This window comes from Protopterus annectens, chromosome 9.part0 (genome assembly GCF_019279795.1).
Source record: "Protopterus annectens isolate FY-2018-M chromosome 9.part0, PAN1.0, whole genome shotgun sequence".
Classification (NCBI taxonomy): domain Eukaryota; kingdom Metazoa; phylum Chordata; order Ceratodontiformes; family Protopteridae; genus Protopterus; species Protopterus annectens.
Window position 1 is genome coordinate 1,340,023,761 of NC_056743.1, and position 13,590 is coordinate 1,340,037,350.

At 43.2% G+C, this 13,590-nt stretch overlaps 1 long non-coding RNA gene across 1 annotated transcript in view; it reads left to right on the top strand.

Moving 5' to 3' along the window:
• LOC122812064 overlaps nt 1-13,590 on the top strand; it is a 255,218-nt gene that overhangs the window by 226,623 nt on the left and 15,005 nt on the right. Inside the window, exon 2 of the long non-coding RNA XR_006366334.1 lies at nt 12,234-12,302. This is a non-coding gene — a long non-coding RNA (uncharacterized LOC122812064). The remainder of the gene's footprint in view (nt 1-12,233; nt 12,303-13,590) is intronic.

The following is a 13,590-nucleotide window of genomic DNA, read 5'->3' on the forward strand; positions in this document are numbered from 1 at the left end:
CACTTAAGTTTCAAAGTTCTACAGAGCTTGGCTCCTAACCCAAAGAGAATCACACCAGTTCCAGTTTCAACCACTTAAAGATATGGATACCAAAAAATGCTCAAAATGCATCAACCATGATGGAACCTTAATGTACTTCTCTCAAGGCGTATGCACGTTTTGATACCCTAGTAAAGGATTTATGTTTCAGCCTCATGAAATGCTACCTCAGTTACTTCAGGCATAATTATGCTGAAGCAAGACACAAGTAACTGAATTACTGACATTATAACCACAGGAACTGCACTCTATATTACTAGATGGAAAGAATGTTTGCGACAACTTGTTTGTATAAAATTTGGAGCAGCAGGACTTTCCTGGACTAAGCTTTAAGCTTCCAATGTGTCTTAAACTGTAAATTTTGATTGTGAGGAAGTGTGTAACATAGCAACCCTGGATTTCTAAGGCAAAATACAAAAATATAAAAAGGATGTTGATGACATCTGCAGGCAGGTCTCTTAAAAAAATTGGTATATATAGTGAACTAATGCCATGGTGTCGAACAGAAACCTATATCAAGCAAAACAAGCAGCTGCTGTATGTCAAAGTCTTCTTACACTATCCAGAGATGCCTGTTGGACAACCTACTGCATCTCCAAGATAAACACAGACCATACAACTCAATGCAATGGCCTTCCACACCAATCATCCTAAAAGATACAGTTTAAAAGTACTTACTGATATTTATTTTTTAGAAACTAGTGAATCGAAGTGTGCTTTGATTGCTCTTAGGTAAACTATATATATATATATATATATATATATATATATATATATATATATCCCCCCCATTCACACGCGCACACAGTACATGTAAAAATCAAAATTGTTAGATAATTTACCTAAGCCAATGAGGTTTTTTAAATAAAGGTAAAGATAAAATACTTACTTACTTTCATGTTAGAACAAATCAAATGGGAGAACCATTAGCAAATAAAATAATAGCTTGAGACATAATGTAAAAGCCACTGTTGCATTGAACAAATACAGTAAAATCAAACAAAAGCATTTAAAACTTTTATAAAATCTTTTTATAAAATCCGGTAACATTTCCTGTGGTCCATTGTATGTAGTAACTGGTCCTGTGACATAATACTGCTAAACATAAACAAAGAAAATATTAGTTATTTTGATACAATTAAAAACGTAGGGTTGATAGAATTTGTAAAAATGCAAATCTGTTAAAGATGCGGCTTATCAAAAATCTCTCTCTCTCTCTCTTTAAAACAATTTGTACCAAACAGCCTGGCTTAAAATACACTTCCTTGTGGCTGCTACTCATAGCATACAACACTGAACCTAAAGGAAAAAAATACAGCTTAAGCTACTGACCTCAGTACATGCATTAATAAAATTTTCAGAAGAAAGCAGAATGCCAGCACTGGGTGAGTTCTTAAGGTTTACCTACATTCAGTAAAAATACACTACTTTGATCGATGGTTTTCCAAACAATAAATTCCGAACACTCTTAACTGAAAACAGGCCACTGTGGTGCAGTGGTTAGCATTGTCTCCTCACAGCAAGAGGCTCTCTGTGCAGTGTGCGCATGTCCTCCCTGTGGTCAAGTGAGTTTTAAAGACATGCAGCTAGGTGGGTGTGCCTTCTGTGAAGGTTGGGCATCAGGCTGGCAACTCAACACCGAAAAAACTCCACTGCCAATCAATCTGCGGACTGGCAATACCTGACTGGGAAAAGCTGGAAGACACTGCTATACTATCAACTGAAAACAATTAAATCTGCAGTCTTCTTTGGTAGGATGTTCAAGCCCTCCTGCACCTCCAATGGGGGGAGCTCTGCCCCATCCCCCTAAATTATATATACTAACTCCATGGTCACATCACAGTGGAGAAAAAGGCAAAATCCTTTCAAAACTGCATTACCATCTCATATTATTCAACATAATGCAGTAAAACTTACATCATTAAATTTTTCCAGTGAAGGGAGAGGCAGCAATGAAATGTAGGTAAGACGGTTCGTACTATATTAGTTGATCATCAAAGTCCCCCAGCCCCTTAACAGGCCCTGTTGTTAGCTTCAACTTCTCCACCAATCAGTATCCGGTAACATTTTTTTCAGAAGATCCTGTACTCAAGTCTAGTGAATGTTGTGGGGTCACTCACAAACTACATAAGCGTACCTAGCTCCTGAGCCCAACAGTTTGCCCCTTTCACTAGGGAGATCACTTCCTACAAGCTTGAGTATAGACATGAAGAATTTAACACTTACACTGCTAACAAGCATGTATCACCTGCCCAGCTAAAAGGCACCCCAGCAGCTAAGGCTGGAAGGAGGGTCCACAGCAGGGTAGGCTCACCTGTGGGACCTCAGAAGGACACTTTACTAACAGATTTAGCTCCAGAAGGATTAAGATGCAACTTGCCCTTAAAGGCTCTGTCCCTAGGGTCTATGGTTAATCGTCAAATGGACTAATCATTGAATGGCACATCATTGAACCCTATTTGTGGAACATCCATCCACAGAAGTAGCACTTTGTCAAACCTGTGAAAGTAACTAGATGGCCAACACTTCCCCGTCTCACTTTTTGCCCACTGTAGTGTGACCTCGAAGTTGGTATATATAGTTGGGGGTTTGAAATAGTGCCATTTATGAGTCAGGGAAGTGTTGTTAAACTAGTTATTTTCCCCATTGCACAGGTTCGATGAAGTGTTGTTTCGATGGATGGACATTGACATTTGACAATTAGGGTTCAATGATGTGCTGTTCGATGGTTAGTCCGTTCGAAGATTAACCATAGACCCCTATCCCTGTGGGGGGGGGTCTCTAGCTGTGACCTGGTGTTGCAATAGATCCCTCTCACACATCACCACATAAACAGCTTTCAGAAGTGGCCATCAACCCGATGACAAGAAAATCAAGAAGTGTTCTCCCTTTCATGTCTTTGGGTAGGTGGGTTGAAATAATGGTACTTACAGTAGTGTTTAACATTATACTTAGCAAGGTGTGCTTGAAGGCCACATAGAAACTTAACTTCTACAGAGATATCAGACTTAGGAATTATTTTTTCATCAATATGCATTATGATTGAGCTCTGAATAGAGAGAATGGCAAAATCTGGCAAAGTCCAAGGCTTGGGGCTCTTGTGTAGTTAGCATATGACATCACTATACGAGTCTAACGGAGTGCTGGATCTTACAGTAAATTGCTGGAATGGGAAAGGTGAGGACTACAAACTCATCCAGAGAATAATCAAGTATGGTAGCCAATATTAAATCAATAAACTTGGACAGGATGTATAAAAGGTAATACCAGTAGGAACAGCATGCCAAGTGTGAGGACTCCTGAGCTAACTTTCTAGCCTGGTAGCAATATAATGGACAGTAGATAATGACTTGTAAGTAAATTTATCTTACAGAGTTATTACTATAACCTCTACCTTCAAGATGTGCAAAACTCAGCAAGTCACTTAAGCTCCCAAACTGCACTGAAAATAGGGAATTATATCTACAGGACTTCAGGTAGTAATCAGATAATAAAGAAAAGGAAAAATGCGTATGGTCTTAAATTGTGGAACTATTCGACATGAAATCAGCAAAGAGAGCACAGGTAGGTAGGTCCCCACATCTACTCCAGCTCTCTCTCTAAAGATGTGTGCACACAGTGAAAGAAGTGTAAGGGCACTAAAAAATAAAGTCTGAACCAAATCAAATAGAAAAGGAAACTATATCTGCTGCAGCTGTCTCCCAAAAGTAAAGTATTGCAGTAAACACATAAGCAACTTCACTAACTTATTTTTAAGGAGTGATAAATACAGAGGATAACACTACTAGGACTTGCTCCTCTGCAGTACTCCAGTGATACAACTCTTGTGACTGGCTAAAATGTATATGGCATCTGGCTACCATGTTTATTGCTGAAACATTATTGTGTCAAACAGAAGCACGCTGTCCTTAGTGAGAAATGAGAAGTTATGTACCTACCATAACGTTCCAGGTTAGTTGTCTTCTTCTCGCCTTCCTTCTTGCTGGATGGGTTCGGAGCCGATCCTCGGCTCCGACTCGGCCTATACTAAAGCTCGAGAGCTATTTTTACCGGCTCGAGGCTACCCTGTATCCCACAATGCTAGGCGCTAACTACCCAGATCTCGTTTGATAGCTAACACCATAGCAGTTCTGATCTCAGAACAAAGGAGAAAGAGGAATACCTATATATATATAACATACCAAGAAAAAGGCAACCATGGGAGTCCAAGCTGGGATGAAAGAAGGCCGAGAAGGATCCTTTCGGTCTTGTCCAGGCTAGGGGGTTGGAGGGTGGGACGCAAGAAAGAAGGCGAGAAGAAGACAACTAACATGGAACGTTATGGTAGGCACATAACTTCTCAATGTTAAGTTGTCAATCTCGCCTTCATTCTTGCTGGATGGGACCGCATCCCTAGCACCTCAACCCTGGGTGGCTCATTGGAACAGACTCTTGAGGACGGTGGAACCAAAGTTAGCTCGGCTTCTGGAGGCCATGTCCAGTTTGTAATGAGAAATAAAGGTATGAGGAGAGGCCCATGTGGCTGCCGCACAAATGGAGTCTATAGGCAACCTAGCCTGAAAGGCTATTGTCGTAGCTAAGGCTCTAGTTGAGTGGGCTCTAGGTTTTGAAGAAAGTTCTTGACGCCTCAGTTCATAGATGAAAGTATTCACAGAGGCCAACCATCTAGAAAGGATTACTTTGGAAACTGGAAGGCCTTTCTTCCCTGCCGCATAAGACAGGAAGAGCTGCTCAGATTTCCTAACTTGCTTGGTTCTATCCAGGTAGTAACGGAGTTGACGGTGAACATCCATTAGAGTAATTAGGGAAGAAAACTGGGAGATCGGTAGTCTGGTTTAGATTTGCCTCAGAAGATATCTTAGGTAAAAAAGATGGGTTAGTTCTGAGGGACACTCTATCTTTATGGAAAACCAGATAAGGAGGACGAACGCAAAGGGCATGAAGTTCTGAGACTCTCCTCGTGGAAGTTATGGCCATTAGAAATAGAGTTTTCCAAGAGAGCAACTTCAAGGAACAGGAAGCCACAGGTTCAAAGGGAGGGAGAATCAAGGAGGTTAAAACCAGATTCAAATCCCACTGTGGTGGGGGATCTCTGATCGGGGGCTTAAGTAAAAAGATACCTTTAAGGAAGGCTTTACAAAGTTTATGGGACATAACAGTGGAGTCCGACAAGCCAACATGAAAATTTGAAATGGCCGCTAACTGAACTCTGATAGTGGATGAAGAAGAACCTGATTGAAAAAGTTTGGCCAAGAAATCTAGAACTGATTGGATAGGTGCCGTGAAAGGATCCATGTTTCTAGTCTCTGCCCAGAAGGAGAAATGTTTCCATTTGCTAGCATAAATCCTCCTGGTAGAAGATTTGTGGGAAGCTAGAATGATGTCACGCACCAAATGGGAAATAAAGGGAAGCCTGGCTAAGGTTGGAAGTGCAGCAACCAAGCTGTGAGGTTGAGAGAGGGGAGGAACTGGTGCAGCTCGCCCGACTGATGGGTCAAGAGATCTGGTACTGGGTCCAGATGCCAGGGCTGCTCCAAGAGGTAATGATGCAGGAACGGAAACCAGATTTGTCGAGGCCAGTAAGGGGCAATGAGGATCATTGTGGATCTCAATGCGGTAGCTTTCTGAATCAACTGAGTGATTAATGGAAAGGGGGGAAAAGTGTACAGAAGACCCCAGGGCCAATCGTGGACTAGAGCATCTCTGGGGGGGTGGCCGGGAAGAGAGTGAAGAAGACATGGCACTTGCTGTTTTGAGGTGTTGCGAAAAGATCGCAGCAAGGCTGACCCCATCTTCGGAAAATCTTTTCCACTACTGACTGCTTGAGAGACCACTCGTGCGGCATGAGAATGGCTCTGCTCAGCCTGTCCGCTATGACGTTGGATTTCCCGGGGATATGCATTGCTATCAGAAACCGCTGAGAAGAGATCGCCCACTGCCAAAGTCTGAGTGCTTCTCGACACAAGGGATAGGACTTGGTTCCGCCCTGCTTGTTGATGTACCACACTACGGACATATTGTCTGTCTGAACTGCAATAGTCCCGATGGGAAGAGAGTCCTGAAGGGCTTGCAACACTAAAAGTATTGCTCTCATCTCCAGGACATTTATGTGCAGGTGGCACTCGAAAGGTTGCCATGTGCCCTGGACTGTCCTGCCCTGAAAATGCCCCCCCACCCGATCAGGGAGGCGTCCGTTGTCACCGTAGCAACCGGGGGGGGGAGAACAAAGGGTCTGCCCTGAATGACTTGAAGGGAGACCATCCACCAAGAAAGGTGTTTCTTGCATGATTGGGTGATTAAAATGCTGTGTGACATTGGAAGCTGTTGAAAGGACCACGGGGAAAGAGCATCCACTGAAGGATCCACATGTGAAAGCAAGCTAGGGGAAGTAACGTAATGGCTGCTGCCATGAGACCTAAAGTCTTCAGTACAAACCTGGCCTGGATTCTGTTGCTCTGAAGAAGGATGTGAACATGTCCGCGAATATCTGAAATTCTCTGTGTGGTTAGTTTTGCGGACAGTTCGGCTGTGTCCAACATGGCGCCTATGAAAGTAATAGACTGACAAGGTGACAAGGCAGACTTTTCGAAATTTATGGAGATACCTAGCTCTTTGCAAGTTTGAATGATGTAATCTCTGGACTGAAGAAGTTGACGCCTGGTGGTGGCGGTAAGGAGCCAGTCGTCCAGATATGGAAACACCTGGAATCCTTGACGTCTCAGATGAGCCATGACCACTGCCATGCATTTGGTGAACACTCGGGGGGGCTGTAGTGAGACCAAAGGGCAGGGCCCTGAACTGGTAATGACTGGCCCCCAGCCGGAAGTGGAGAAACCTCCTGGAGCGCCTGTGCATCTTGATGTGGTAGTACGCATCCTAAAGGTCTATAGAGCACATCCAATTGTCCTGACCCAAAAAGGGTAGAATGCACTGTAGCGTGACCACCGGAACTTCATTCTTTGGACAGACCTGTTTAGCCTGCTGAGATCCAAAATTGGTCTCCAGTCCCCTGTCTTTTTTGGTACCAAAAAGAACTTGGAGTAGATTCCGGATCCTTGCTGGTCTGCTGGGACTGGTTGGATGGCTCTTTTTCTTAGCAGTTTTGAGATTTCTAATACTGCTTGTTCCCTTAGACTGGGTGGAACATCTGGAAGGGGCCTTTTTGGCCGTGTTGGGGTGTGGGCAAAGGGAATTTCGTAACCCTCGGATATGATTGACCGTACCCATCTGTCTTGGGTGAGGGAAAGCCAGGCTTCTGGGTACAGTGATAATCTTCCCCAGACTGCCTCCGAAGGCAGACAGTCGGGCAGCTTCTCAGGGATGCTGGAAGGGTTGGCCAGAGACAGCTTCTCTGCTACTCTGATTCTGCGGACCCCCTCTGCCCCTAGGGCGGAGTCTGTTATTGTTCCCCCCTACCTCTAGAGGGGAACTCACCTCGTGCGTCAGGCGCGACTCCCTGTGGTTTGCGAAACCACATTTTTCCACCCTTCTGACCCTTAGGGTATGGTCTAGATGGGGTGGAAAAACAGACTCCCACGGCAGAGAGAGTCTTGCCATCCTGTTCGCATCTGGTCAAAGTATCCTTCACCTGAGGTCCAAACAAAGCCGAACCATCAAAGGGGGAGTTAGTGAAGGATGCCTTGAAGGGGTCAGCAAAGTTACAAAGCCACATCCAGGCGTGACGCCTTAAGGCCACACCTGTGCCTGCAGCCCTACTCGCCCCATCGGCCGCATAGGAAATAAGCCACATGGAGGAGTTAACAATCGAGTTCAGGGTTGCCAGCTGGGAGTTGATTTTGTCTTGAGACCCCGCAGCTGTTGGATCCTGTAAAGTATCACCCATTTCTTTGAGCATGTCTCTTTGAAGGCGGGTGAAATGACACAAGTAATTCAGCGACCGCATGGTAAAGGTCGCTGAAGAAAACATCCGCTTGCCATACCTATCCATAGTCCTAGATTCCTTATTAGGAGGATGGATCGGTACTGAAGGATCAGCCAGTTCCTTCTTAGTGGCTACCGCCACCACCATGGCATCAACAGGGACACCCTTGGTTAAAAACTGCTTATCAGAAGGGGCTGTGATAAATTTTGAAGGCCTCCGTGGGGTAGGTCCATGCCTTCCCCGCCACCACTTCCATGACGGGGTCAAAGGGCGGAGACACCCAGGAGGTGGAAGGGCGAGAACCAAAAGCCTCTAGGTAAACCGACTCGTCCTTGGAAGGATTGAGGGTAGACCAGTTCCCCCTCTGCTTGAGGATCTCAAGGATGTCAGAAAAGGAGACATCCTCAGAGGGGGACCGTGGGGACCCTTCCGACTCATCCAAGTCGGTATCGGATGTGACGGACTCAGGAGAGTCCACATGCTTCCTCTTGCATTTCCTTTTCCGAGGGGGCTCCCCTGATGGATCAGGGGAGGCCTCGGAAGAGGAGGATGCTCCCAATGGGGGCACCTGAGGCGTTGGATCTCTGCGGTCGGGGTCGAGAGGATGGGTAGAGACCGTAGCAGGCACAACAGTGGGAGGAGCTGAGGGAGCTGACCGTGGAGCAGGCACAGGGGCCAGCACACTCCTCATGACCTCAAAAGCACCCCTATCAGGCAGGGAAGAAGGTCCCCACTCCGAAGAGATAAGGACCCCTCCCGGCACCGAGAGGGATGGCTCCAAGGCCGATGTCGGGGCCGAACTCACCTGCGCCGAGGCTCCGAGAGGGAGAACGGGGTCGGACAAGGGTCCGATGCCACTCGCCCCCTCGGAGCCGACAAGGGAGTCCCGGCGCCCGGATCCCTCCAAGGATTGAACCATGGAAGAGATTGGAGCCGACGACGGTGCAGAAAGGTGAGGTATCGGCTCCGACGTGTCGACGATCCCGGCTCCCACGAACTCCGGCTCCGAGCTCAGAGGAAGAGTCGGAGGAGGAATCGACGATGGAATGGGGATAGCCACTGTCTGATGAGAAGGGCTCTGAAGCATCTGGGCCAGTGCCTGTGACTTAAGGAGTCTGCTAACCACCCTCTCGAGGTCATGTTCCGAAAGCCTGGAAGACCGAGAGGAATGGGACGATGGCTCCGCTTGGAAAGCAAGGGAGATCTCGGAGCCGAATGGACTGTCTCCAAAAAAGGAGACCTGGAGTGCTTACGGCTTGCAGACGGTTCTGACGTAACGATCGGAGCCGACTGGGTCTTGGGAGCATCGGCTCCAGCCGGAGCCGACGTAGGAGCACTAAGAGCACCACTAGTCGAAGGCTCGGTTCGTGGAGCAGACGGTATAGTGGGCTTCGAAGGTTTGCCCAACGAAGACTTGATTGGGGAACCTTCGGGTTTCAACAAGCCTCGCAAAATAAGCTTGTTTCTGCGTTCCTGCAGGACTTTTGGACTGAATGCATGGCAGACAGAACAAGAGTCCTGCAGGTGCAGAGGACCCAGGCAATAAACACAAGAAGTGTGACCGTCTGTCAGAGACATCTTTTGACAGCACGAGTCACACTTCTTGAAGCCTGAAACCCTGGAATCTTTAGACATCCTGACAGGGATGACAAGTCACACACACAACAAACACCCACACTCAAACTTACTCAGTCTAGTCACACACGCACATACAGAGACTGAGAGTATTTACACTGACAAAGAATTTTAAACTAAATATAACTAAAATTTAAACTAAGAATTAAACTACAATAAAACTAAAAATTAGCCCGAAGGCCTAGTAATCTACGGAGTGGGGGTAGGTAACGAGAATATGATAGAAACAAACCCGAAAGGGAACTATCTAAGGTGGGTATACACTAGGGAGGTAAACAGGATCTAACAGTAAAACTAGTACTGAAAAAGGGGCAGGAAAAAACCTTACTAGAAAGATTTTCACAAATCTAACCTGAGAGCTGGCAAAAACGCAACCTCGCAGCTGAAGTGGCAAACAAGATCTGGGTAGTTAGCGCCTAGCATTGTGGGATACAGGGTAGCCTCGAGCCGGTAAAAATAGCTCTCGAGCTTTAGTATAGGCCGAGTCGGAGCCGAGGATCGGCTCTGAACCCATCCAGCAAGAATGAAGGCGAGATTGAGAACTTAACATTTAATATTCACAGTGCCATGCTTAACCTTCAGCTGGTAACAATGCAGTGTTGTAGGCATTTAGATTAACATTGCTTAGTGACTGCAGCTTCCCTTTCAAAGGGATTAAAGAAACACTCAGCTAGTATCTTCTACTATGTTTAATAAAAATAATGCTGAATCTATTGTGAGACAGATCAGTGTACAGGCCAGTCTCTCTCAATGAAATCAACATAGTGTATAGAGCTATTAGAGTGGCCCTAAAGGAATTACTTTTGTTTGACTATCTTACATTGGATTTACATGATTTTTGATGGTATGTGAACCTATTAATCCCAGGATTTTTTGGTATCTCAAAACTCCACTTGAATATTTGTGATCTACCTTTTCAGCCAACTGTAGCATCTGTGGGATCCATTACATTGACTTGAAACTTAAAAACATGCTTCAAATTTTTGAGCACATCATATGTGATTCCTGAGATTTATTACATAAATTAAGAAAAGTGGATGGTGAATTGTGTTATTTTATTACTTGTGACATTAAGAATTTATTTTCTGTTACACCCCAGGAACTAGGCCTGGTTTGGTTTGATGAAGTTGTAAAAAATATGGGAATGTATCTGAAAATGATGGAACATTAATACATGAGTTTATGGACATTGTTCTCACCAATAATTTCCTGGCATTTTGTGATGATTATTATAAGACGTCTACCGGTGTAGCAATAGGAGCTGCCTGTGCTCCCATTTTTGCCAATATTGTATTGCTTAGATGGAAACTTGACACTCTGTTTTAACTTCTATTATATAAGTTGTGTAAAGCCTATTTAGATATCTTGATGATTTCTTGATTCTTTGGCAAGGTGACCTGGTTCAGTTTAGAGATCTTAAGGGTCAAATGGAAGCTAGTACTGACTGTTTGAAACTTACCTACCACATAGGGTCTGATGAAATAATTTAGACATAAAAATTTTATGGTCATCAGATGGTAGGTTGGACAAGGATGTACAGAAAATCTACCTTTTGTAGTACCTTTCTTTTTTATTCCAGTTGTCACCCTTATTATCAGAAAAAAGGAATAGTTAAAAGTCAGCACGTTAGAGTGTCTAGATTAACATCAGATGATAGGAATTGTAAAGAGGAATTTATGGTATTGAAAAAGATGTTTACGGAGTGGAGCTACCTGGTTACCTTGCTTTACAATTTTGCTAATCAGGTTTGGAAGGAAAGACAGGATAGCTATGGTCCTATCACGAAATATGGAATGAACAAAAAATGTAATACTGGTAGTAATGACAAGTTCGCCTTTGATACATACACTAACATGGTGTTACATTATTCATTGGATGTTAAGGTATTGAGAATATTATTGCCAAAAATTGGTTTATTTTTGATTGCGATGAGGCCACCAAACGGATTAGTGGGGCAAAACCCACATTAACATATAAAAAGAAGAGTAGTATTAAAAACATTCTGGAAAATCCACCCTCTAATACTACTGGCCTTTGGCCCGTAACCCAGAAAGTTGAAAGGTGGTAGATGCCACCAATGTGGTTATATTGAGAATCAATATAATGGGTGGCTGCATGATAAAATTAAGAAACAGACAAGGGGTGGCAGATTTAATTGCTCTTCAGATAAAGTGGTATATCTCACCTTTTGTACCCAGTGCCAAGCATTCTATATTGGTAAAACCAATAATGACTTTAACCGAAGAATTTACCAACACTGCTATAGTATACAGCGACTTGACAACAAGAGTGTCCTAGCAAGACACTCTCTTATATGTAAAGGTTTTGCTAAATTTAAGTTTTTTATTCTTGAACAAGTTCACTCCAGTTTATTCTGGGGAATGGAAAAATATGCTGCAAAGGGAAATGTTTTGGCAACTAAAGCTTGATGCCACTTCTCCACTTAGAATAAACAATAGTGTTTCTATTATCAGTGAGCTCAAGTCTAGATCTTATAAAATACAGAATTTGTTTTTTTGGTATGTTTTTAACAAGTTTTTTTAATATGTTATTTAGATATACATTTTAATATGTTATTGTGAAATGAACTTTTTATATATAACAATTGTTTTACATTTGCTAAGCAGTGTTAAAATGTAGTGCACACAATTTAATTACTTAATTCTTCTGTTTTTAGTGTTTTTTTTTAGGTTACTTCTCGGCTAATTGTCAATGCTTAGTTGTTTGTGACTGGACCAATGTGGAGGTATGTCCTTGCTGTTTCTTTTAAATTGTTTAACTATGCTATTTTGGTTCTGATGATGTCTTTATTGTTGAAAGATGAAAGCGCATAACCTTTTTAGCTTGTTTACAGTGTTTAATAAACCTACTTTGTGAGGATTTACAGTGTCCTACTTCCTTGGCACTCTAGTTTTGGATTTATTGGGTTGACTACTATTAACTAGGTCCGCTACCTTATCGTTTTGCATTTTATGTTTAATAAAAAGACAATTGTGAAAGAAGGTGAGCACAAAAAAAAGTATCCTACTAAATGAAAAAGTCTAGGACATACAATGATGAACTTGTTCAAGGAAATTCTGGAACATTTTTTGGGAAGAAACTGAAAATTTGTGTACTTTACTATATTAAATGATCTTAAATGTAGCTTTTTTTTAAAGTAATTCACATCTGAAGAACCACCCCTAGTAGCAACTCAGGTTTCTTATCATGATCCCTGCAGCATGATTGGTGGGTAGGAGATGCAGGTCCCCAAAACGACTCTAAAACATTACTTGAAATTTTACTATTAATGTGAAGAACTTGTGGAGACTGAAACCTCCACCAATAATGGGACAAAGTGAGAAAAAAACACACAGTGCACTGGATCCTTTCAAAGATAAACTGGTAAGACAAATACTTAGCATAACTATTATTCTACTTCAAAGAGCACCCTGCAGTGGGCTCACACTCGGGAATAGTTACTAACAGTGGGATAAAAAGTACAGTTTTGTACCTACCATAAATGTAGATGTTCATATATCCATTATAAATATAAGACGCAATGGAATTCACAGCGACGCTAACTTTTAAAAGAATGAGGGAAGGAAGAAGGCTAATCAGAGTCCCCCGCGTGGGCCAATCAATCTGGCGTATAATCATCACAACCCTATACATCTATATCGTCCAAATACAAAGGGGTATGTCACTGTATTAAAAGCAAACACCCATAAAAGAGGAGCAAAACATGTATAAAATGTGCAAACATATATCATCTACCATGCTGCAAGGTACTAAAGTGTACCCTAGTCTTAACATGCCCAGGCACACAGAGGGGGGAAGGAGGGATAGTCGTCAACTGGAGCAGCTAAATCTCCAGAATATCCTTAGTAATTACCCTGCACAAAATGAGCTGTTAAAGGCAGGTGGTTATGGCAGTCCTACTTAATGACTATGTAGAAAGCAGGGCATGCCTACCAGGATGCATAAAAGTAACGTAGCTGCAAATGAATATCTATGGTAGAAATAGTTAAATTAGTCTTAGGTATATGAGCGAA